Here is a 27,599-nt window from a genome sequence, read left to right on the forward strand (position 1 = left end):
CCTTAACTGCAGATTGACGGGACAGGGCGTCCGCCTTCCGGTTTTCAGTCCCCGGCCGATATGTGATGCGGAAGTTGAACCCCGCAAAGAAGATCATCCACCGCAGCTGCCTGGGAGAAAGGTGTCTAGTGGCCGTCATGAACTGTAGGTTCCGATGGTCCGTGTACACCGATACCACATGTCTTGCCCCCATCAACCAATGCCTCCATTCGGTGAAGGCGTCCTTGATTGCGAGAAGCTCCTTCTCCGCAATATGGTAGTTGCGTTCGGCGTCGTTGAGTTTGCGGGACATGTACGCAACGGGATGAAGCACCCCTGTGTCGTGGTTGCGTTGGGACAAGATAGCCCCCAGCGCCACATCCGACGCGTCCGCTTCCACCACGTAGGGGAGATCCGGATCGGGGTGAGCCAACACCGGCGCCTTACCAAAGGCGCTTTTCAGGGCCTCAAAGGCTTTGTTCGCTTCAGGGGACCAGACAAACTCCTTGGACTTCCTCAGTAGCTGTGTGATTGGGGCCACCACTCCTGAAAATCCATCTATAAACCGCCTGTAAAAGTTGGCGAAGCCAATGAAACTTTGGACGTCCTTCACGCTTTGGGGCACCGGTCATTCTTTCACCGCCTTGATCTTTCGTTCTGCCATCTCCTGTCCCTCTGGACTCAGCATCACTCCGAGGAATTCCACGGATGTGACGTGGAAGTCACACTTGCTGAGTTTACAAAACAGCATGTTTTCCCTCAGCTTTTGGAGCACAGCTTTGACGTGGTGTACGTGCTCCTCCACACTGGACGAATAGATGAGGATGTCGTCGATATATACGACCACGTAGATATCCAACTCCTCTCTGAATACCTCATTCAAAAAGTACTGAAAGGCTGCCGGGGCGTTGCACAGACCGAACGGCATGACGAGGTACTCAAAAAGGCCGAACCTGGTCTTAAAGGCGGTCTTCCACTCGTCTCCGTCCCTCATGCGCACCAGATGGTATGCCCCTTTCAAATCCAACTTGGTGTAGATACGAGCTTTCTTGACCTGTTCCAGAAGTACACTGATGAGAGGCAAGGGGTACCGATTTTTTATGGTTATCGCATTCAATGCCCTAAAGTCCACACAGGCTCTCAGCTCCCCATTAGCCTTTGGGATGAAGAAGAGTGGCGAGGCGGCCGGAGACTTGGACGGGCGGATGAATCCTAGCCTGAGGAGTTTATCCAGGTACCCCCGGAGATGCACGTTTTCAGGCTCCGTCAGGGCATACAGCCTGCCGCTGGGAACGCTGGCCCCTGGCACCAGGTCGATCTGGCAGTCAAACTGTCTATGTGGTGGTAGCACTTCCGCCTTCACCTCATCAAATACATCCTCAAAACTGTGATAAGCCTGGGGGAGAGCCACATCTTTTTCTGCCGCTGTAGCCACCGTCTGACTCCCGCTCTCATCTGCGTCAAGGGATTCCGTTCTTATTCCACAATGCAGGATGCAATACGGTGACGTCATTTCGATGCGATGTGTTGGCCAATCCACAAAGGGGTTGTGTTTCTGTAGCCACGGCAATCCCAATATGACGCCATATTGGGGCGCTCGGATGATGTTAAAATCGATTTGTTCCAAATGGTTCCTCCCATATCTCATCGGAAGGACCCCCGTGTGCTGTCCGATGGGCCCCGTCACCAATCGCCTTCCGTCTACCGCATAGACGTCTTCGGGTACTGCTTTGGGAAGAAGCACTAGCCCTAGCCTGCATGCCTCGTTGTGGTCCATAAACATGCCAGTGGCCCCTGAATCCACCATGGCCACAACGGGTATCCACTGGTCATGCACTCCCACGTGCACCGTGATAAACAGGTGTCGTTGTCCCTTAGTGACCGAGTTGGAAAGTGAAGGGATGGATGAGTGACTCCGAGATGCCCCTTCTCTGGTCTTGGAGTCCTCTAGTTTTCCGCCGGTATGTCCACCACGGCTGTTACCGACCGGTTGGCCCGATAACGTGACGTCTTCGGTTTGGCAGGGCATTCACGTACGTAGTGGCCTTTTTTGCCACAATATAGGCACAATCCTTGTTTACGGCGTGACTCTTTCTCCGTGGCTGTGAGGCTCGCTCGTATTGCGCTGATGTCCATGGGTTCTCCCTTGGATGCGGTGGAAGTTTCAGGACTTCCCACCGTCACATAGTATGGAAGGGATTTTCCTTTTCTCCCATGATCCCCCTTTCTTTCACTTAGCCTATGTTCCAGCCGTAATACCAGGTTGATAAGGCCCTCACATGTCTTGGGTTGAGGGTCAATATGAGCCACGGCGTCCTTGAGCTCATCGCACAGCCCTTGATGGAAGAGCGCCGTCTGTTTAGCAACAGGCCACTTGGTTTCCGCAACCAGCCTTCGGAACGCGTTGAGATACTGCACCAGGTCGTTGGATCCCTGTCTCAACTCAAGCATTTCACGGTCCGCCGTGTACGAGTCAGCCCTTCTGTCGAATACCTTCAGGAATTCCTCGCGAAAAGCACCCCAATCACATAAGAGGGGGTCGTCCCTGCTCACCAGAGGTACGGCCCATTGTGCCGCGTTTCCAGCCAAATAGGATATAAGGAAAGCCACACGAGCCTGACTCGTGGGGAACGCCTTTGGTTTGCACGATAAATGTAGCGCCACTTGTGTAAGGAATACCTGCACTGTGTTAGGATCCCCACTGTACCTCTCTGGTGTTGCCAAGGGGATGGCTACCGGCATTTCCACTACTACCGCAGGGGTCTGGTTCGTGAGGGAGGTGCTGGGCGTGAGCGGGTCCAATTGGATAGCATCCAGTCTGGCTTTTACATCGGCTGTTTCTTGCCTAGAGGCAGCCACTTCAACTTGCATGGCCGCTAAAGCAGCCAGCACATCATCAAGTGTTGCCATGTCTGTTATCGACCGGGAGACAGTTAGTGTTATTAAGGTCGGATATTTTGTAACGCCCTGAACATCTCAGGATCGTTTAACAGACACGACAATGAGGACGCAACCACTTGTGAAGGGTTAGTTCTTTTAATGAAGGCAAATAAAATACAAAGAACAAACAAAAGTTATAGTCACTGGAATCCTCCAGGCTAAGTACGTTACCAGCCCACAGCACGGATGGTCCTAACCGTCCTCTGCATATACGCCGATCCCGGCGTATGCCAACAGAGGGCAGAAATGAAATGGCCGACAATGCCAATCGGTAGGCTGTGAGGGGCACGAAGAGTGTTGGGGAGAATCGAGGAGTCAGGGAAACACCCAGCCGGGGTCTCTACCTGAAGGGAGCAGCCGCTCAACCTCTTCCTCAGACTGCACCGGGACGCGGAGTCACCTCCTGGTGATGCGTCACCGATACCCCAATCACAAGCAAGAAGACTGAACCGAGAGCAGCCGCTCGATCGATCCTGTGGACTTCCGAGTCTGTAACGCGGCAAACACCTCCTGGTGTGCGTTACAGCTGGCAGTCCCTGTGTCTCTGGTCGGGCTGGGAGTTACGACTCCAACCAGCAAAAGCGCCACTGCGCTTGGACTCAGCCGAGTCAAAAAGCGAAGCTCAATGGTTGACCGGTAGAGCTTCCGGGTCCTTCACAGGTGACGATGGGGCAAGACACGGCCCAGGGAGTAACGACTCGACCTACCTCCGTTCTTGCCTTACTGGAGCACCACTCCGGAACACTGCTCTTCACGAAGCAGGTACGTCGGTGTAAACACAATATCCGACAGCCTTGTACCTCCCGGTTCCTCCCTTTATAGGGCGTGTTTTCCTTGAGTTATGTAACAGCTCTCCTGTTTACATAAGGGCGTGTTTCCCTTCAGTTATGTAACAGCTCTCCTGTTTACATAAGGGCGTGTTTCCCTTGAGTTATGTAACAGCTCTCCTGTTTACATAAGGGCGTGTTTCCCTTGAGTTATGTAACAGCTCTCCTGTTTACATAAGGGCGTGTTTCCCTTGTATGACAGGAATTCTTGACAATATGGTCCTAATAAATAATGATACATGAACATTCTATATGCCAGAATGTAAATCTAAGATAAACACCACATGCCCCTTTTTACGCAAAGTGCTGTGTGTAAAGGGGCCGAAGGAGATCTGGTGTCGCCCTGCCTGCCATGGTGGGCCCCAGAGGAAGCAGCAAGAAGATGGTGTGTCTGGCTTGGCCTGGTCGGGATTGCGGTGTGGATGATGATGGCGCTAGGCCTTGGTAGCATGGGCTCAGTGGATCAACAGTGATAAATATTTGGGACACAGGGCAGGCAGCATAACACCCATTCCCCCCTTTCAGCACAAGAGCATGGGGTCTCCTCCTCACTGATACCTTGATAAACAACCATGGAGACCCTGATGGAGAGTGGGTCTTCGTCCTGACATCCCCTGTGTAGTGACAGTGGACACATTATACTGGTGAGCGGCATCAGTTGGCATCCATGGGTTTGGTGTTGGTTAAGCCTGATGCACAAGTGTGATGATGCAGTGATAAGATGTCAACTGTCAAGGTCTCCCAGTGCATAATTGGACTATGAGGGAGCCACCTTCCATTGCAGTCGCCAGTAGGTGTACAACACTGAGCTGCTTAGGGTCTTGTGTCTGCGCTGTGTTTTCCTGGTCCCATGGTGAAAAAAATATTGTGAAACCTGGGACCCATGGTGGTCTCAATGAGTGCAAAACATCAGTCCAGGTGTACACAATGTCCCCAAAGCTGCAGAAACACATCACCCAACTGAAGCTCATATTAAAGGCTATCCTTCATATTAAATCTACCTTGGAGCCAAAATTGAATGCAGTCGCAATTGAGGTGGGACTGATGAGGGCAGATCATAGAAAGCTGGTGGAGAGGGCCAACATTGGCAGCATTACGCCCTCAATGAGTGACATGCACATACACTAAATCTCTCCAGGAAGGGCAAGTGCGATTCATGAAACTGAAAAATTAAAATGTGTAGGATGATCCTGGAGGAATAATGGGCGTATTGTGGGACTCCAGGAACAGACTGAGGACCCCAGTATGGAACGGTACCTTGAAAAGTGGTTTGTGAGCGTGGTACAAGCACATAGAATACTGACCAGACCACCAGCCCCGAGAGCACCACCCAGACCGGTTGTGCAAGACTTTTTAACTATCAAGTCATAAACTACATCTTATCAGGGTCTAGGGCAAGAGGGCCATGGGTGATCGAGGACAGTCAAGTGAGCATATATCCCAAATACACTACTGAGACACAACACAGCAGAGTTGTTCTGAGGAGTTAAGCAGTGCCTTGGAGATCTCCATATACGATATGCACTAATATTGTTGTCCAAACTCTGGATTTCGGATGATAGAAAAGTGTACTTCTTTTGAAACTCCGGCAAAATCAGAATCCCTGGTTGGACGCTTAAGAATACCCCCCTGAGATGTGGGATCTGCAGTGAATCTACTGCCCCCAGGCAGTCATGGACTCAAAGGAAAGGACCCTGCAGAAGGTTCAAGGGACAGGCATCTCAGGAACAGGCAGCTAAAGAATGTGCTACGATAGTGGAGGAGCTCAAAAGGCACACCAGCCCCAGGCCATCGACCTCGGGACAATCAAGAGCATCAAGTGCTAATACTGACCTAGAGACATACCTTGCATTGACACCTATGAAGGCGGACTTGATTGAGTAGCTAACGGACACCTATGTATTCTTTGTTGGTTGCAGACACTTTCCATGGACTGAGGAGAAAAATGGTTGTAAGCACTACCAATCAGGTGTGGAGGGAGTGGAGAGTGGGCAGGGTTGATGTAGGTTTGGTGGAGATGATCCGGGCTGGAGTGGAACTGCATGGAGCCCTTTTGACTACCAAATGGACACAATAAATACGCACCAGTTCAGAATGCCAATGTTTTGGTGTGGCAAGTTCCAGTTCATTGACCCGGGAAAAGATGTTGGGGCTTTCGTAGTTCATGCTTCAAGTGCATGTATTGGAATCCAGACTGATACAACACTACATGTAGTGCGTCCAGGCCTACTGGTGTGGAGCTGTGATAGTTACTCCTCAGCGCAGGGGACATAATGCCTACCCTAGTCACAAGCATCCCCTCTCGATGTTATATAATAATGTGGAATGTTTGAGGTGTGGGCACCCACACGAAACGATACAAAATTCTATGCTTATCTCAAGCTTGCAAGTATACACTTTGCACATTTACAGAAAACACATATGACCACCACAGAACTGATCAAGCGGCTCAAGCAATGGTGAGGCACACTGGTGGGCACTACATGCTATAGATATGCCAGAGGATTATGCAATGTATTATCAGTACAACTCATGCGATTACAACGATGTTTCTACAACTTGCTGTAGGTGGCGCGCTGGATTTAGGAATAGTATAATTTACTATTCCAACTTCAGCATGCGCAACAGTAGGGAAGATGTTGGAATAGTAAATTATATTATTCTTAGTTTAGAGCGCCCCCTACAGCAAGTCGTAGAAATGACTTGCATTGTAATGCTTAGCATTGTAACAATGCAGTCGATGTAATGACCGCGTTGTAATTGCATACGTTGTACAGCATGCGATGTAAACGCTGCGTCCCATGCCAGAGGGGTACTGATTTGGGTAGCACCTGGGCTCATAGAACTGTTGCATAAACCGTTGACCGTGGCTGAAATCGGGGATAAATTAGATAAATAATTTATGGAGAAGGAGGGGACAGCAGCTGATTGATTGGTAGATGGGATGCATTGAAGGTGGCATTGTGGGATCTGTGCATCAAGACCTTCTATGGGATAAAACGCACACTCAAGATGGACTCCAACACCCTTGAGAACTGTTTATGGTCACTTGAATGTGAGGAGGTGGGGACAGAACAAGCCCAACATGATCTCACTTCTGTGTGAGCAGTTTACAGTGAGGCACCACACATATATGGAGGCCTTGAGCAAAGAGAGAGTGCAGCCCAGCAGAATGGAGAAGGGGACAAAGCAGGGTGCGTACTATCATGGCTACTAAGCACTGATTCGCCTAGAGCACCAGTGGTCGCACTCCTGAACACAATTGCAAAGGTGGTCAATGAGCAGACCATGATCATTGGGGTGTTTCAAGCCTAATTGCAACCCTCAACACACCTGGACCCCAACTGAACGACAAGTTGCGGATGCATATCTGAAAGTAATTCCCCTTCATCGCCTTAATGCAACATGAAAGAGCTGCATTGGAAGATCCACTACAACCGGAAGAGCTACAAGAAGAGATAGCGCAAATGGCCGGGGAAAAACACAAGGCCCAGAAGGCCTTCCCCTAGAATTCTATGTCTCCTACAGATAGGGGCTAGTGGCATGCTTTTTAAAAACCCATGAAGCGGACAGGACACTGGTCGCCTATTCAAATCAATGAGGGAGTCATTAATTGTGGTCTTGCTAAAGCACAACATGGGCCCCCTAGCACTGGGTTCTTATCGGCGATAGTCACTGTTGACTATAAACTGCAAAATCTTGGGGAAAGTATTGCTCAATTACTTGTTACCATTGATCCAGATGCTAATGCACTCAGACCAAAATGACTTTATCCCTAGCTATATTACCTTTTCAAATCTTCAGCACTCATTTGGGATCATGGACCAGGTTAGACATTACCAAGAGCCTTGCGAGCTGGCCTTGCTGGACATTGAAGAGGCCTTTGATACCCTCAATGGGCTGAGAGTGCTGCAGCAGTTTGGTAAAGGGGATCAGTTCCTTCATTGGTTGAGCCTGCTATACAGGGACCTGGAAGCATGGGTACATATCGGGGAACAGATACCATTCCCTATGCAGATCGAGAGGTGAAAACAAATACGGTGCCCACTCTACCACAAGATCTTTGCTTCAGCCTCACCCCGGTGATGGCAGTACTTGAAGACTTCCGTAGGACCTTGGGCCTCAGAATGAATTGGGATTAACCCTGACAGTTTCCGTTAACCAATAGGGATCCCCTGATGGGCATTGGGCTCATCCGAACATGGCACTGCATTTATCGGCTGATACGATTAAATATTTAGGAATACACATTTACCATACTGAAAAGGATCTATTTGATGGTAACTTGGGGAGGGCTATTGCATCCATTCAGACCTCCTTCCCTTTTTGGAACACCTTAACTTTATCAACACTGGGTCATATAGCCATCACTAAAATGTTAATACTTTCTAGGTTATTGTACTCCTTTGCAGCAATCCCATCCATACTGAAGCAGTCCTTTTTTAATGAGCACTGTTCCTTATTTTCAATGGAAATATGGGCTACTGGGAGCCACAGCATGCAGCTGACAGGCCTCTATCTCCCACAAGATGAAGGGGGCCTAGCTGCTCCGGACTGTGAATTATATTACGCCACAGCGCAACTGCAGTGGCAAGTACAATGGCTAGTGGGGTCTACTGACCCGGATGCCCAGATTATAAGGGATCATTTAGATGGCTTACCACTGTGATTGGACTATGGGAAAGGAGGAAAAGTGAACTACCACCAAAGTGCTATTCAAGACAGCTCATTGGTGCTGGAAAAATTATGTAGACGGTGCTCCCGGAAAAAACTGGTGAATGTGCCGGAGATGCCAGGTTTGGCCCATACCGGAAAGTGCGTCACTGGCTACTATACATGATGTTTGCCTCCGGACAGAGGCGGACCTCATGGTATGGAGAGATATGTTCCACGATGGAACTTAGCAACCCTTTTATGTACCACAAGAGACTACTAATCTGCGACCGGGTTCTTTCCTGCTTTGCTGCTCCACGCAGACAGATGGGGAGCAGGAACCTCAGAACTGTAGAAGTCTTACTGACACATGACTTTGGTTGGCATGCTATCACAGCACTTTACACAAGACTGCTGCATAACACTGCACAGCTAGTGGTACATCTTAAGGAATGGTGGGAGCAAGTACTAAGCGAGGGTTTATTGGACCAATAATGAGAGAAAAGCCTAAAGATAGTCAAAAGAGTCTCTAGAAATGCCAGAATGAGATACGTTTAGTTTAATTCATACATCAAATCAATTTAACACCTCATAGAATAGACTGCATGTTCCCAGGAGACATCACAGTGTGTCCGAGATGTGGAGAAGGAGAAGATTTGACTTCTCCTTTGGTGCACTGTTACTCCCTGGATACGGTATGGTGCTGTGCAGTTATAGTGGAATTTTGGGGTGCAATATTGAAATACATAACTGATCTCACAGGCAGATGATGCCTAGAGATTCCTTGTTGGGCTTGTTAATGACCCACTCTTAATAGCATAAACATGCGTCACTGTTTATTGATCTGGAATTGGTGCTTGCTGAACGATATTTTGCAATGCCATGGAAGGCTGCAATGGCACCAACACTCAAAGACGGGGTGATGTATCTGCGGAAATGAACTCAAGCCGAGATTGGTGTGATTGTTCAGTCCCTATGTCATGTGGTAGAGGCACACGTTATGGATATTTACCTGGAAAACTGGGACCTAGATCAGATGAGCACCATTTCGGAGCAGCGGGAATAGATAGTGGTAGCTTGGCACAGTGGTTGTGCGGAATGGGGTCGGGGGCTCGGATGGGGGTTGTTGTAACAGAGGGGATGGCACCACGAAGCCGCAGCATGATACTGGACAACACACTCACAATCACACTCACACTCCACTGTTACTCTAAATAGTTTAATTACTACAACACTGTGCACTCAAAGGGTTCTTGTTATTGTTAGATCTAAGGCAGTGCTGTAGTTGCTCTGCAAATGAGCACAATGTAAACAGTAGTGCTGTTATTTTTACATCTGTACTGACATTGTCACCTGCAACTGGAACAGGGAACGGAATTAAATTCTTTTTAAAGAGTGGTCCTTATGCATTGTATTTTGATATCTTATGGAAATTATTAAAGAATGATGGCAACAAAAAAATCAAGAAGGCAGACATATTTACTTTGTCATAGATTTGTATTATAAACAGACCACATTCAATGTTTATGTTTATGTTTATGAGATTTTTATTGCGCACGAATACCCAAGGGTGTCTCGGCGCATGTGGAACATCCTAGTAACAAAAATATCTGAGGGGGTTACTGGTTAAATAGCCAAGTCTTCAAGAGCTTGCGGAACATCATGAAGGTGGGGGCAGTTTTTATAGCCAATGGAAGGGAGTTCCACAGCCTGGGAGTTGCTACCAGAAAGCGTCTGTCTCCCCATGTGGAAGTTCTGGTGCGTGGTACCGGGAGCAAGTGCGTAGAGGCTGAACGTAAAGTTCTATTAGGAACATAGATTCGGAGAGCGTCCTTCAGGAACTTAGGTCCTGAATCATGGATAGCTTTATAGGCTATACATAGAGCCTTGAACTTTATCCGACTCTTTACTCTAAGCCAGTGCAGATGGTGTAAGGCCGCAGATGTGGGATGACGAAATGGAACATTGAGCAGTAATATGGCTGCCGCATTCTGTACTGATTGTAGCTTGGCCAGTACCTGCTCCTGAGCATTGAGGAAGAGGCCATTGCCATAGTCCATTTTTGAAAAAACAAGGGTGGTAATTAAGGTTTTTCCTGCAGTTGAGGGAAGGTATGGCAGTAACTTCTTGATTTTTCTCAGCACGTGGTAGGAGGATGCCGCCACAGCGTTGACGTGATGCTTAAACGACAGTTTATTATCGAACATAATGCCGAGATTCCTGACCTTGGTCACTGGAGTGGGGGGGGGACCCATATCAATGGGCCACCAGATCGAAGACCACTCAGGAGAAGGCCTGCCAAAGGTCAGCACCTCGGTCTTGTCCGAGTTCAATTTTAAACTGTTATCCGCCATCCATGAACTGATGGCCATCATCCCTTCTTGGAATTTAGCGGCGACTGCGGGACCGTCTTTTTGAACAGCCAGCACTAGTTGGGTGTCGTCCGCATAGGTAGTTAGCCGCAGCTTGTGAGCTTTTATAACCCTCGCCAGGTCCGCCACATATATATTAAATAATGTGGGGCTCAGCGAGGATCCCTGAGGTACCCCGCAAGGGAGAGATAACGTGGCCAGGAACGAGGCAATGAGATCTTTTGCGCAATGCGTGACCCCCATGGATGCGACACGGTCGACCAAGATGGAGTGGTCGACCGTGTCGAAGGCGGCGGACAGGTAAATACAAAAATATCTGCTGTACCTATAGTTATTTTATAAATGCATCTAAGTCATTTTTTAAGACAGAAAAAACCACTCTATCTAGACCGTGTAGAGATTACAAAACACATTGAAATAGGGTATTAATGCATGTTTTAATTTTGACCTTAATTGAAAAAGACTTACTTAATGAATACGTAGAATTTATACATTACACCAACACTTCAACAAAACCAAGGACCTATTAGTCCTACAATACATTGGTACCCATGGACAATCTGTGATATAAAATTATTCACACATACTCATTCATACTAGGAAACATTCATACAATGAAACAAATAACACATACACCCTAAAAGCTAAAAGATGAACAAAATACAAGCCCAAAAGTGGTAGGCGAGTCTTCTTAAGTGTAAGGCATACACAGATGGATACAATAAAGAATGACATATGGTAAACAGGATGGAATAACAAGAAAATGTGTTCTTGTGGTATTGTAAGGTCTTAATAAATCTGTGTGATGAACAGTCCAGTTCAATACGCCGACGCGCGTTTCGGTGTAACACCCCCTTTCCCCGGGGCAACACCTTCTTCAGGGCAAGAAATTATTCAAATATAAGTTCCATGGGACCAAGGGATCAGTCGGGAAGATAAGAATATATATCCCTCCTTGAGTTTAATGACACAACCTCAGTACTCCTTGCGGTGGACAAATATAGCAATACAGTGGAACTTGTCCACTTGTAGGAATGCGAGATCTGAAATCGGCGGTTCGTAGGTGTTCTCTGTTCGCACTTCAGAGCCGATGCATAAAAGTCAATGAGTTTCAGTTTAGGGAAGGCACTTCGCTGTTCCGGCTTGGCGTGCAACTATCCTCAATGTTCCAAGGTTGGTGAGGAAAAAGGAAATGGATTCTGCCACAGTGTCTTTTTCAGTTTAGGGAAGGCATCTCGCTGTTCCGGCTTAGCGTGTGACTATCCTCAATGTTCCAGGGTTGATGAGGAAAAAGGAATTGGATTCTGCCACAGTATCGGAAAGAAGTTTTCTATTCCTTTCAGTCCTTCGTCTCAATCCAAAGGCGGCGGACAGATCAAGGAGTACCAGGATTGCGGCCCCCCCCTGATCCATCAATGAATCTGACATTAACTTTTCTAATGAATTGATAAGGCCTATAGCCATTACCATTGGCTTGACACTATAAGCAATAGAGGTCTATTGAAGTGCATATAACCTGGCAACCATCGTGTGTGAAAAATTACAGCTGGCAAAACAATATGCAACCCATCTCAATAGGGCCTAACAAGAACCATAGCAGTTTGACAGTTTGTAAGAATCATTATAGTTTGTCAGAGCCGGTAGCCAACACCTAAACCCTTGCCTACTACATTAATCTGTGAAATTCCATGTGACAAAATATCTGTCTAATGCCTTTAACATAATCTCATAACATCCCACTGTTACGGACCTATTGGTTTAAGATTATCATAATAAATAAGGAACCACTTCTACCTTTATCATAACTTATGGAATACCACATAACTCTTCCCTGTGAACCAGTCAGCCCTACAGCTTTTCTCATTGCCTTGTCCTCATAACCAATTCAGCCCTACTGTTTTGAGTGTAAGCTCTCCCACAAAACAACTGTGAGTCCTGACATCCTTAGGGAGGTATTCCCCAGGACTTTTTGCTTTTTACCTCCACGTTTTGCTAATTCTTTTTGTTTCTTTAGGACTCTAAGCAGTGCTAAAGTGCATATGCTTCTCCTCTAAACATGATGACATTGTTGTATACCCGATTAGCATATTTGTTATACTAGTAAGTCCCATGTAAGTTATATACAATGTACCCAGGACTAAATCTCTGCCTTGCTACACGGAGTTCCACAAGCTGGTTGAGTTGCTTGTTCCGGCCGTTCGTGTGATATTTATGCCGTATGGCAACGCGAATTGCGGGTTTTATGGGATATATCACGTTAACTGCACCATGCGGTCGCACATGGGCGTGGACGTCTTGTTTTCTTCTTTCTGTTATGGTGCTGGGGTCTACTTCAATCCTGCCTTAATCTTTTCAATTCTTCTTTCTGAAAACTTTTTTCTGGTCTTTTTAATTTATTATCTTTCCCAGTGTCTTCTTATGTGTTTATTTTGTGTTGTTTTGTACTTTTTGCGAGTTTTTTAGTGATTATTTGGTACTGTTTTTCTATATTACTTGCTTTCTAATTTGTTTTACTTCCTTTCTTCTTCTCCTCCCTTCATTTTTTACTTTCTACATTTTCTTTTCCGCCCCTGTCCCTCCAGGATCATGGCAGAGAGTACGACCCAGGCAAAGAGGAGCTGCCTTCCTTGTGGAAGGCGGCGACCAGAAGGGGTGAAGCCCCGGGTCTTTTTTTTAGAGGTGGAGGTGACTGCACCTGTTTTTTTTGTGCAGCCCCACCTCTCCTTCACCCTGCAGCAGGCAGCAGGATTGGGTCTGGGTACGGGCTCCAGCAGTGGGCAAGGGTACGCTTGGGAGTGTATTTTTTTACCAAATAGCAGGAATGCTGCTGCTCACATGCAGGTAAGTTACATTTAAAAATCTTATATTATGTGATCGTTATGCAAGACAGGTGCTTGGCACAACTCAATCGTACTTTCTTTGCAACTTTGTGCACGCTTGGGCTGATTATGTAAGAGAACTTAAGTAAGGTAATGCAGACTAGATAGACTCCTTTCCTTTGTCCTGTCACTAAGATAGTGGTAGTTAGTTACTTAGTAATGAAGTGGCCCGCATCCTCTCACTTCAGTCTTTGACTCCTTAGTAGAAACTTTTTTATAGTTTGTATAGTGAGTTATTAGCAACCAACCAATTTGGTGTATGCAAAATGCATGTGTCCATCCATGCATTTAGACTAAATGCAGAGTTCGTGAATTGGCCTGTCAAAGGGGGTTGAGATGATTGCGAATGAGATCAGAACTTAGAAGCAAATATAATTTTTTTGCAATTTATTCCAAAGTCTTTTGAATCGGCGGGCTAGGTAAGTTTAGGATTCAGGAATCAGAATGGAACTGTGGAATAATAAAGACAGGAAGGTCAGCGACCGCGATACTAGTCTACTACTACTGCTAGTCGATCTGATTTAGGAAAGGCCAATGTTATTGCAATTGCACCTTCCGGTAAAAAAATCTTTTTGGATCGATTATTGAATATTTATTTACCACCAATCATTTTTTTGTCTCTTTAATTATGTCTTACATGATCATCAGCATCCATGGGCAAGAACACAAGGTCTTCCGAGGTGGGAGGTGGAGGTGCCTCCCAGTGCCAGGAACGCTCCTCATCAGATGGCTCTGCTGGCCCCAGTGAGTCCTCCTGTTGTTAATATTAATATATATTTCCCTAACTTTTACCACTACCTATTTTGAACTATATTATTTCTGTTTCCTAATTTTATTTCCTCCCAAATCCTCTTTGTTCTATTTTTTTTCTAAATTCTTGTTATCCTTGCGTTAACTAGTGTCTATTTTTTTTTTACCTCATATTGCCGCTGTGTCCATATTAGTCTGTCTGTATCTTGCTTTTTTTTCTGGTTTTGAAGTCAGCTTTCCCTCTCCCCTTATAGATTTTGTGGACTGTCTAGTGGTGGTAGTGTAAGACTCAGAGAAAGAACCCATTGGTCCTTACTACTACTAGTACTAGTACGACTACTCTTCTGTGCAGAGGTTTGTTTGGTGAGATGAGAAGGCTTTCTTTTACTTTCTTATGCTCAATCAGTAAATAATAGTCACATTGGACACCCCAAAGTTGTGTCTTCTTCTCGACTGGGCCTAGTATTATTATTAGCAGCAGTTGTTGATGAAATGATTACCGTGTACAATGGCCAGAAGGAAGTATGAGGAAGAGGATTGCACCATTACATTTTCCAACCAAGAAGACCTTATGTCCGATTGTCCGCCCAGTTGGCTACTCTTTTTCTTTTCAAGAACTCTAGCCACTGAGACCAGTCATTTGAGTTGTCCTCTTCTTGAGAGGCTTTTCAAAAATTGCCACCAACAATAAGCCTAACCGTATATTTTATTATTTTTTATAGGACACACTGTCTACTCTAGTCTATGTACCCGAATTGCAGCAGTGATGTGTGTGGTGTATGTATAGTATTTTCAATATGGCTAGTGGAAATAAATAAATAGGAGTAGGCATATATGGCATCTACAAAATATGTAATGTTTTTTCTAGGTTCACCGACCAATAGTGCCAGGGCCAGCAGGAAAGGCGACACCAGCAAGGAGGGAGCAGATGCTGCAGCTGCAGGGGGTGAGCCAGCAGCAGTGGTGGGTAGAGGTAAGTTATATTCCTTGCTTATTGACAATCACATTTATACACTCGCTGCAAGGGTGCACACTGTACAGTGTACTGTTGAGACTAAGCTGTGAACACTTGAAGAAGACACCCTTCACTTAGCATTAGCATTAGTGGGATTTGAGTAACTAATGGCCTCTTCACTTCAACTCAGCAGAGAACGTTTTATAAAGAAGAGTCAGACCTTGCTGGGTTAATGGGTTGATGGAAAAGGGAAAGGGAAAGGAGGATGGAAGGAGGAAGGACGGGTGACATGTAATATATGACTGGCAGAGAAGAATGCGTGGGTGAAGGGGGCCCGGGATGCATAAAGGTGGCTGACAGGATGCATGGGTGGTTAAAGGATGGGTGAAAGGTGAAAGAAAGGATACCTGCCTGGGTGAGTGAAACTGTATGGGTGAAAGGAATCCTCCGGAGGGTTTGATGGGTCAAACTCTAAGTCAATCAAGGACTCATGGGTGGTTAAATGACAAATGTATGTTGGTGAAAGGTTTGTTGAGAATAATAGCCATGGATGGATGCCTCAATGGTATTCAATCAAAGGTGAAGACTGCATGAAGAGAATGTAAAATAAAATTAAACTGTGCCTGAGTAGCAATGCCAAGAGTGAAGAATAAAAATAATGCTAGAAGAACAATGCAATGAAAAATTGAAAAATCCCTGAGAAGAAGAATAAACAAGGAATGTTTTTTTGTTGAGGTTTTTGATTCAAAGGTTTGAGGTTGTATTTCAGACTACTCCCTTGACTCACAGTAGTTTGCAAGCACTACATATATATTATGTATGTATGTACCCACCCATCATCAATCGCCTCCCTCCGAGTCCGAGGCCCACTCCCTCTCTACCCATGTGATTTTGACAGTGTCAGCCATGGGTAGCCTATTGGCTGCATGGTTATTACAATAGTAGTACCTCACGTCACGTGACATTGTGCCCTATATCATCATTTATTCATATTAGTAATTAATCATATCATCTGCATTGTTGTAGTAGTCAGGGTGCAAGTGAATTTGAGCATTTGCCATTGATTTAATAGAGTATGGCTATAAAAGAAAAAGAGATAATTCTGTAGTACAGCTGCCACACCTGAAGACAGTTGGAAAGTAACATGAGTCTGCCACACAAGTATGTCTGCCTAGGGCACAGGCCAAAATGACATGCCTACAAGGTTAATTTAGCTAACCAAGAGAGAGAAGAAGAATACTTATCTACTCCATAGTACCTAAATGCCCGAAACTCTAATCACATCCAAATCTTAGGGGCCGAGGAATTGAGGATACCACCACAAATGTTATGCCACTATAATTGTATGTGTATAATTTTATGTGGTACTGTTTTGCTAAAAGTATTGGTTACAATTAACTTTTTTCTTTCTTAATATAGCTATCCTTCCCAACCCACCAGGCAGCAAATAGAAGCCAAGACTGTGCAATGGAAGCTGGTGGTATCAGCGATGAAGAGCAGCTGCTGGTGCTTCTGGCAGAGGAGGAGGAAGAGGAGGAGGAGGAGGAGGAGGAGGCAGCAGCTGCAGCCTCCAATGCCCCAGGCTCCACCTAGTGCCTCCAAGGGCACAGCACCGTGGTCCTGCAGTCGCCCACCGCAAGTCAACCACTGCTGCTTCCCCATGTTCATGTAAAACCTTTCAGCGCAGCATGCTCCCCTGGATGGCATGCCTAGAGGCCAGGATGGAGGAGCGTTTCGACCAGCTTGAAAGAAAAATGTGGCTTCTAGCCTCTAGCTAGATGATAGACCTCTCTTGACCCTTTTTTATTCTTTTTTTGGTGGGTGGGACTTGTTGGGGAGAGTGTGGGAATATGGCAGTTGGGGAAAACTTGGGTCTTCTTTTTTTATGGACATTTTAATTTTTATGAACAATTGGAATTTTTACTGGTCATTGGTTGGGGTTAGGTAGAGGGGTGGGTCAGGTGTTGTTTGTTTCTTTCATTCTAGTTGATTTGTTAGGGGAATACATTTATAGTTTTACATATGATGTAAATATTTTTTGGGGGGGGTTACTCTTTTACTGCACACTGTTTACTTTGCTGCAGGGCCGCAGCCGTTTGTTGTAATCTGCTGATAGTGTAACACATCAACAGATAGATGCAGTACACTCACTTGTCCTACTACTGTCAGTCACTCCTCCTAGTCTATGCAGTCTGCAACTAACCCCTATGGACTCTGAAGGGGTGTCAGTGTGTGAATTAATTTCCATAGTATATAGATTATTGCATCTTGAATGAATTGCCCATACTTCTCTCATACCTGTGATTAGGTGAAGCGATGGTTGCATACTGCTGATGGTTTCCCAAGGTGCCATGGTGGTAGTAGCGGTAAACTGTAGGAACATGCTAGCGGACTAGTCGAATACTAGAAGCACCAGATTCTGCAGTGAGGTTCTACTCCCTCCTAGCTGAACTCAAACTGTAGGATGAGGAATAATTATCGCAGGGAACTAAATGATTAAATTTACAAACTGAGTTAATGCAGTTTGATATGCAAACTTTGCAAATAAAATGAGACAGTCACCTGAGAGAGACTAGATAGACTAAGTAGAGTATGACTAGAAGTACACAAGAAGAAGACTACCAAACGAGAAAACATGGTAAGCAATGCTAAAGTAAAAGAAAATGGTGGGCTAGTACAAGTTACAAACAAGTCGACTCGAGCTATGAAGTGGAGTGGACTAGTGTACCTTTAGTGCTGGAAGGTTGATGATGCTGGCAATTATGATGGATATTTTTTCCCGGAAACAATTTTGATTATTGAATACTGTCTGTGTCTGTGCATTGGTGGGCAATCTAATATATATGTTGCCAGTGTGGGCTATAGTTAAACTTAGAGCTGAACTTAAGATCATCGCCCTGCTTGCACTTGAGTTGGTGTTGCTTTCACCACATCCTCCCCACCAAGTGTGTGATCAATTAATGGTGTCAATTTAGTTTTGTCACACCAATAAATCACAAAGCCCAGGGGAAGAGGGTTAGGGGTTCGATGAATGGATTTGAATGAGGATTTGAGGGAAAGGTTTGACAAAGGCAAATACTACTACACAAGGACACCCATTCATCATGGTGGCCGACCATCATAAATCTGTTATGAGAGGAAAAGGAAATGCATGCATGCTGCTGATGAGTACTAGACTAGTACAGGTAAATTAATTTTCCATCTGACCCCAGAGAGACCCAAGTTCCATTATGTTCTTGTAGAGAGCTTTGAAAAATAGCAAATAACATTAAAATATCTATAGGAGTCAAGTAAACAAAAATGATTGAGGAGAAAAAATTATACTGTATTGACAAATTAGGAGTTGCATCTCTGCACTGCATTCCTGTTGGACTGTCTGTTTTACTTTTGTGCCTGGAGGATGTGGTTCGGTAAGGAAGTGTGAGTTGTTTTTCCAGTATGGCGAAGGTAAGGGCCTGTAGATGGAAATAAAAAACGATATTGAAGAATCAAGGGGGAAAGTTAATCTGCATAAAAGAGTGCAACAAGAAGACTTTGTTTCAGAGGCTGCATGGCTAAATGTCTGATTCTGGCAGTTACCTCCTACAGCAATCATACAATTTATTGATCAGCCAATAGTAGGCCACCACAACATGTGAATCGCAATCATCATCAATATTAAGCGTAACAAACAATCACACAGTCTCACACTGCCTGCTGCCACCACATGAATCATCTCTTCATCTGAAGTCTCAACTCAAGTTGACAGACACATGATTGATGATGACATATCATCAGTCACAAGTGGACATCACATCAAACAACAATCATTCAGCATGCAATGCATGTCATCATTTACCTGTTCTTCCGGTGTGCTCAACGTGATCGATTGGTGGTGCATTTCAGAATGCAGATCATCCATTGCTTCGCTGTAAATCAAATTATTAATAATCTCACATGTGGGTTAGTTCCTCTAGGCTAGGAGGAAAGGATAGATAGTCAGGGAACAAGGTTGGAGGCAGAGGCAGGCACACATTCGTTTGTCTATCGTATGTCTGGCTTGAGGCAAATGGGTTAGGGTCAGTTGGGATTTCTTCACTGCACACATGTTGCAACTCCAATACAGCAAAAATGTGTCTAAGAGTAAGACAGTGGGGATGGATTAGTCAACCAGACACACACAAATAATAAAGTAAATATTGTTCCTTTGCTATGTCTTTTTTTTGGGGGGTTGGACGTCAAAGAAAGAAAAAAAGTAATTAGAAACTAAAGCCTTGTTGTCAGGGAAGTAGAGCTTGTCCTCAAACTCTGGTGGTTCACCCAGAAGTAGGTCACCTAACACTCTACTTCTATGACCTGAGTCACCATCATCTCCATTCTGTGGTACTTCAGGTATGGTATAATCCGGTGGTATAAAGTGCTGATTTTTTTTATCATGGTTAACCACTCCGCATTTTTGGGCAAGAGATTGGTCCATCTCACTGTCAGAACGGCACCAGCAGCACTGAAAACACTCTCAGCAGAGACACTTGCTACAGGGCAAGACATATAGTTTATCACCAGCCTGCTGAGCACTGGCCAATGGTGCCTTTTCCCATATCAATACAGCAATGGATTTTGATCAAAGTAGACCTCTGTTGGGCCATCCAGATAGGCCTTGACCATCTGCCCAATGGTCGTAGGTGCTCCACTTTACTCAACCTCTTTTGCCTTTGCCTTTGCCTCAGCACTGCATTTAAGACCTGCCAGTAGAAACCATTCCTTTGCGAATTTTGGGGCTGTTGGGCCTGTTCTTGTTGTTGTTGAATGTGTTCTTGCTGTTGTTGTTGTTGTATTTGGCTGCTGTTCACCAACTGCACTGCCCTCAGGCTCTGAAGTTGGACTTGAATGCTGGCCTGCAATACTTGTTGTGCCCTGGAGGAGTCGGCCTCTAATTACCGGCCGGTCTTTCTCTATCTAACTGGCAGAGCTATCCAAGTTTTGTAGTTGGCAACATCCCAATCTGAAAAAGTATTGAAAGTGTCCAGTAATGGTTTGTACCATGGATCAGGAATTGTGGCACACGTGTAATGGTTGGATGACACAATGCCCCTTTGCACCTTTGTATTATAAAGGTAAGTGAAGGGCTACGCTCTCCAACAAGTCACATACTTCTTTTTTTTCTCCTCACCTATGTGCATTGCAGATACCTCTTTTAGCTGTTGCTGTAGCATGTGCAAAGGGGGATAGCTTGGCCCATGGTACAGTCCTCCTTGCTGACTTCACGTGTGAAGACCTTGAAAGGAAGCAACATCTCTGTCAGGCATTTAACTAGTCCCCATTGGTCCAGCCTAATGATCATGCCTTTCACAGTTCCAAGCATGTAATAAGTTGAGTTCCAATGTGTCGGCACCTCCTGGGTGAGTGCTTTAACTGGCATTGTATTATCACATTGAATGATCCTCAGCTGCTTCCGGGCTTTAAAAGAATGGCTGAAATGTATTCAGATTCTTCTGAAGGTGGTCAGTAAGTTGCTGACTCTGCCTTCTTTTTTCAGAAAGTCTTGAACAATGATGTTAATGCAGTTCACCAAACACAGGACCCTGAAATAGCTATCATCTGTCATGGCCTTAACTATACTACTGCCATTGTCCGTTGCAACAAAACCAATGTTAATCCCTCTTAGTTGCAGCCATTCAAAGACCTTAGTGTTAAAGTCTTTACAAAATCTGTGCAGCAGTATGGGATTTCTCCATGGCAAACTCAGCTACTGCAGCATGCTTCCGTGGTGGTAGGACGTTGTGTGATAATGTCTTCCATGGTGGGTTGGGGTTTGGAGTTGGTGTAGATCTTGGCTATTTTGTTGTGGAAAAAGTCATAATGGTCATCACATAGGTCCTGTGAGGGTGAGATGGTATTGGTAGCTGCCGTTGGATTGGTGACCTCTCTGACGATATTGAAAAGATTCTAGTCTTAGCATGAGGGCTGCTTTCCTGACTACTTTGATCTGGGAATGGTACCTTATGAGTGCATATTGTAGGTGTTTCTTTATAAATGTTACCATCTTCTTTCTACTTGTTTGCAATAGAGTTTGGAGTCTGTTAGGTTCTTCTTATACCAGCATGCTTGAGTATGAGTTTTTGTATGCCTGATTTTTAGGTCTCGCCTAGGTAGCACTTGTGCTGTCTCTTTGAGACATGAGGTATTCAAGCTATGGGCATGAAGCTCCACCCACTTTCTCTCCCCCTTTTTAATTGGCTTCAGTCCCTGTCCTTTGCAAATAGTGGCTTTTGATTTGTTAATAGGCTTATTAATCCCTCCTTAGTACCTCCCTCTCTCTGTCACCTCCCATGAGGACTGGCACGTTTACATGTGTTGATACTCTGTATGTTTTATTTACTGTTACTGGGTACTATTTTATTAATCAGCTATTTTCCCAACCCCATTAACACAGAGCACGTCATCGCTTTAACTTTAATTATGTTTATTTGTGCACTGCACCTGAGAGCACTTCTCATTTAACATGGCAGCCTCACGCCTTTGTTTTGTGCCTAAATTAACTGTTAAATCATTGTTTTTTATTTTTTCAAGAGCGCGCTATGCCGCATTGTAAGATATACACACAATTGAAGTGTAACATTTCACATGGCGGCCGTGCACCTTTGTTTTGTTTTGCAAGCTCGCCAAATTTAAATTTTAAATCATCCTTTTTTCTCCCAAGAGTGCGCTGCACCATGTAACGAATACACACATAATTCAACTGTGACAAATATAAGCAAGGGAAGCAAAAAAAATAATAATTCTGCCCCACCTCATACACTTTTTTCCTTTTCCACACATCTGGACTCTATTGCCTGTAGCTAGGAAAGGGCCCCTGTTGCTCAGGAAAATACACCATGGCTCTATCACAAGCTCTTCAGTCCACATGGACCCCAAATTGACTCAACAGCCCAAGGACTCATTTCAAGTCCTAAGCATTTCATAAGTATATCAAGTCAGAATGAAGTCTCCCTGCTGCACAGCTGTTTGCAGATGCAGAACAAAGATACCGACAGCATATCAAAAGCAAAGGGCGGCAGCTTCATGCCACAAGTGAGTCATTTGCTAATGTAATAGGGGCACTGTCTTTCAGAATGTTTGTTTTCCTTTCCCCCTTTCCTCGCTGCAGAGCTGCTTCCATTTTACATAAACTCCCTGTACCTTCTCCCAATAACACTTCCCACCCCTGACTATACACATCATTGTAAAATAGCCACAAGCATTTTCAGCTCTCTTTAGGGTGGCAGCTACAGGTAATTAAATCACCCATTAAATAACAACAATTCTCTTCAGCTGAGCTCTCACACATGGTGCGTTAGGATAGCATAAATAATATTTCCCCTTTGACATGTTTCTATGGGAAAGTGTCAAATACAGCAATAAAATTAAGTATTCCTATAAAAACATTTAATTTTTATAAAGCATGAGCAAGAATTAACAATTTGAAAACTTCGGTTCATTACACATGCAAGGACAAAAATAGTGACAAAACGTTTGGCACTGCTTCCATCTCATTGAATAAAGTTTGAGCTATTGGCATTGCAAATATTAATGCACGGCCAATAGATCAAACTTTCAATAATGTGAGACCTATTGCATGGCAAATGCTTGTTTTCATGAGAGTCAAGGTGTTGACGCAGTCAGACATCCAGTTGTTGAAAGTGGATACGTTGTTCTGTATGTCACCTGTGAGGATGGACATGTTGAGACTGATGTTGATGGAAGGCTTTGGTTTTCTGGAGTGGGGTGCATTGATGTAGAAGTGTACAATGGATTGATCCATCCATGTGAGCAGGGTGAGGTGGCTGAAGGTGATCTTGTTGCTGGCTGTGAACACTGGGCTGAGTGTGTGTCCAACGATGTAAGTCGGTCCTTGCATGAGCCATGTGGGTCCAATGTTGTTGACGCTTTCTCGGAGGTAGTGACGTTGTGGTCCGTTGGGTCATCGAGATGAATGTTGAGGCTGCCGAACAGTAAGAAGTCATTGGATCTGATGGTGATGAGAGTGAGGAAGTCAATAAGAAGGTTACTAAAGGTGGTGGGAGGTCCTGTTGATCAACAAGCAAGAGTGCCTCAGAGTGTTTTGGAGTGGCTGATATGTAGTTTGAAGTGATTGTGCTCCATGAGCATGTTGGGTTTGTCCTTTGCAGTTGTGCAGGTGATGGTGTATTTGGGGATGATCGTGGGACCTCCTCTGGGTTTGTGGTGACTGTCTCGGCCGATGATCTTGTAGCTAGAAGGTATGTCCTCTGCTATGGCTGGAGTGGATCAAAGGTTGAATCCGTTTTCGGTGCTAAAGAGGTTGTCAGTGTAGTGTGTGTGTGGATGAGGTCCCAGACCTCAGTCACGTATTTTACAGAGAGATCTGGTGTTTAGGAGCATGCAGGCAATGCAGAGTTAAGTGTGTGGAGTAGGCGTGACTCTGCAAGAGAAGCGTCAGTGAGAGTTTGAGAGGGATCCAACTGTGTAATGGGGTGTGGAGAAGGGGCAGCAGTCATGTCGACATCCTGTGCTGAGTGCTAGAAAGTTGGATGAAGTGTTGCAGTTGGGGTGGTAGTCAGACAGACCAGGGTCCGAAGCGATGGGCATAGTCCAGGTGCGGATGAACACAGATGAGCTTGCCTTTGACGAGCAAAACTTTATTATTAAACAGTGCACAATTTTAATTTAGTAAAAGGTAACAAGGTGTCCCTTCAAGGCCCATGGAACCACTATGGGTGGCAAAGGAAGGTAGATAAAAATTAACCAAATTAATTAATAATTTCCTGGTGGCCTTCAGAACCCATCAGACCCCTATAGGAAGCAGACGAAAAAATAAACAAATTAATTCATAAATTCCTGGCTTCCCTACAGGTCCATGGAAGCCCAAATGGAGTCAGGGAGAGACAGTCAAATATCAATTAAATGAATTAAAAACAACAACCATATACCAAAGACTACTGGAATCAGCCATGAGAATGTATACATATAACAGGAAAATATATTAAGGAAAACAACAACAAAAACACAATAATAATATGGGCTCCTACAGGATCATAGCAGGCAATGCTCCTAGAAAAAGGCCTTTAAAAGTGGCATAAACCATTATAAATTAGACACACACTAACTCCACAAATTGGAAGTCACTCAAATGGCAAACAAAGAAGGAGGCTTGGAGAACAATGAGAAAATGGCTGCATATGGCACGCACACACACACACTCTCTGGGGGTAAATTTTTACTTAAACAGGGCACTGGCAGCATATTGTGCATAGTTACGCAAAGTGGTGTAATATGGAACCTTCTCATAACTAGCCTAGTGAAAAATTCCAAATATTACGCAAATTGCACTGGCATAATTACAATTTTGCCCAGGCCTAAAATATGTAATCCCGGGCCCCCATGATCTTAAAATGTCTATTACCCTTACATGCTTTATCCACTTTTACATGGTTTTAACTGTACTCCTTGATTGAAACTCCAAGCCAACTAGCAACAAACTGAAATGAAATAAAATAGAAAAAAGGAAAAAAAAAATTGGTGCCTGCCATTCCTCAAACAACAAACATATTGCAAAGCACTGCACTAAGCCTACTTGATTTTCCCAAAAAGCCACTCTTAGGCCCTTATTACAAGATTGGTGGTCTAATGGGCCGCCTAACCTGTGGTGGCAGTCTGGGGACTGCCAGACGGGTGGTCCGCTTGCTGCATTAGGACTGTGGTGGTTGGACGACCACAGGACCGCTGCTGCAGCCAGGGATCCACAATCCCTCGTGGTGGCACAACTGACTGAGGCCCTTTATATGCTGACTGCACCGCCAAGCATATTAGGAGTTTCCCCACAACTGTACTTTTCATGGTGGTGTGACTGCCATGAAATGTGTGGTGGTGAGGAAGCAAAGGGGACCCTGTAGGGCCCCCTTATGCCTTCGCACCATGGGTTCATGAATGGTGACACATGTTGTTCCCTCATGTGTGCATGCAGCCCCAGTTCCTGCAAGGCATGGATTTCCCAGTCCATGGCCTACAGGAACTTCCGTTGACACCCCCATATCAGTGCCTTTTTCAAAGGGGTCTGCCAAAGAATTGCCTGCCAGAGTAAAAGTAAATCGTACTCTGGTGGGCGGTTGTTTATGGCTTTGGAGCTCTCGGAGCGGGACGGCAGCGTGGTGGCCCTGCTCAGAGACCACCAAAGTGAATATAAGGCCCTCACAATTGTGATGCCTTCCAGAATCCAAATCCAAATGACCAAGGGTTGACAAGACAATAGTGAAAAGTCTTTAGGACAGGAAGAGGAAGTTGTTGGTGTTTGAACACAATATGCCCAAAAATATTGTGATAAAAAAATATCCTGTCAAGAATATTGGAACATTAAAAATATCATGACCAGGAATATCAAAGGTAAAAATAGTTTTTTTTAGCTTAGTTTATAATACTGTTGTAAAAAAATCTATTTGAGAATATTGCTGTATGTGATATTATTTGTAAGTGCTCATTATTATATAATGTATTGCAGCTTGTTTGTATGTTTTTAGTTTTTTTGTAAGCTAATATTTTAATTATAAAAATGGTGAAGCTCAAATCTTTTGTTGTTATAATGTATATACTTAATTGTGGTTTTTTTAGTAGCAGGATATTGGATTTGTAGGGGATAAGGGTGGGGAGAGTTAAAAAAATATATGTTTACATTTTAAAATATAAGGTAAATATTATGAAGATATGCAAGTTAATAATTTTTTTACATTAATTTAATAATATTAATATTTTAAATGAAAATTACAATATAGGTTAAAGCTATGAAATATTTCTTTAGAAAAATAATATTAAATATTAAAACATTTATTTTTTAATAAGAAGAATATTTATAAATCGTTTAACATAAAAAAGAAATAATTTTTTTAAGTTTTTAAAATTGAATAATTTATTTAGATTTTCTTTTAAATTTTAATGTAATTTTTGCAATTGGGCGGACTGCAATCGGCGGAAAAGTGGCAGCCGGAAAATCACACCGTGGCGGTCACGACTGCGATGCTAATCGAACCGGTGGTTTTGCGGGTTTCGATGGCGAGCCGATGGCCGCCACCGGTCCCGTGCGGAGAAGGAGCCCGATTAGGCACATGGGACAGACATCATTACTCAGTGTCTGCCATATCAGTCACAATGAGCGTTTTTGTGCCAAAGTCTAATTCTTCCTGTAAACTCCACCTTGCCCCCGTAAGCAATGACTATCTTAGAGCCATAAATTAAGCCACTGGGTGGTACTAAAGACATACAGAATCGCAATACCTCATTCTGGATATCCTATGATCGAAACTTTCATTGGCCCTTGGTTTTACATTTTCGCCCACCATTCATGTTGAACTAGTGGAGGCGAGAGGCCGTATCTCTGGCAATACGTTGGGAGAGGATGTGGTCCGTCGGCTAGATTGACGGCTTTGGTGCTGGAAACCAGGGTTCGAGCCTCGGGGTCACGTCCACATCCTGTGATTCTGGGCAAATCACTTAATCTCCCCGTGCCTGAATATGTACTGTAAATACAGTGCTCATGTACAGTGCTCCAATACCTTCGGGTCGAGTCCGCGCTATACAAAAGATGCACACAAAAAAAATACTTCCTTTGAGGAAAGCAATAATCTTCGTGGGCGGTTCCAGCTGGGACTGTTTTACACTAGTTCCTGCCACGTGAAATAACATTGTTTTTAGATAAAGTTATCAACTATTGTTAAAAAGAGTCCTTTGCACCACATGCAACATATGTGTTTTCTTTGATGCTTGGATGTCGGTTGACCACCAAATAAGTCACCTATCTGCTGCGCCCTGACGAAGGAACTGTGGGTCTCTACCCCACTCCGAAATGCATGTCAGAGCTTTCTCCTTTCTAATGTATTATGTAATGAATTATGTTACTTTATGATGTGTCCAGTTTGGTTTTGTGAAAGGGTATGATCATGTTGTGTATGGTTGTTGGTTGTGTGCCTTGTGGTGTTGGTACAGTGCTTTGAGATGTTCTTATCATGCTCTTGGGGCTCTAAGTCTGTCTAAATCATGTTACAGATTGTGAGTGTCAACAAATTAATGTATTTTTATCTATATCTTTAAAATATAAAAAATATGGTATTTTTGATAAATAAAAAATGAACTATCCATGTTTTTGTGGTACAATGTATTTGTGAGGTCGGATGTATCACCTGTACACTAATTAATTGTTAAGGAGAGGTTCTCTTTTGTTATTTTTCGATTGTTCCCTGCTTTCCTCTCCTTACATTTA

This window comes from Triturus cristatus, chromosome 5_1 (assembly GCF_964204655.1).
Source record: "Triturus cristatus chromosome 5_1, aTriCri1.1, whole genome shotgun sequence".
Taxonomy (NCBI): domain Eukaryota; kingdom Metazoa; phylum Chordata; class Amphibia; order Caudata; family Salamandridae; genus Triturus; species Triturus cristatus.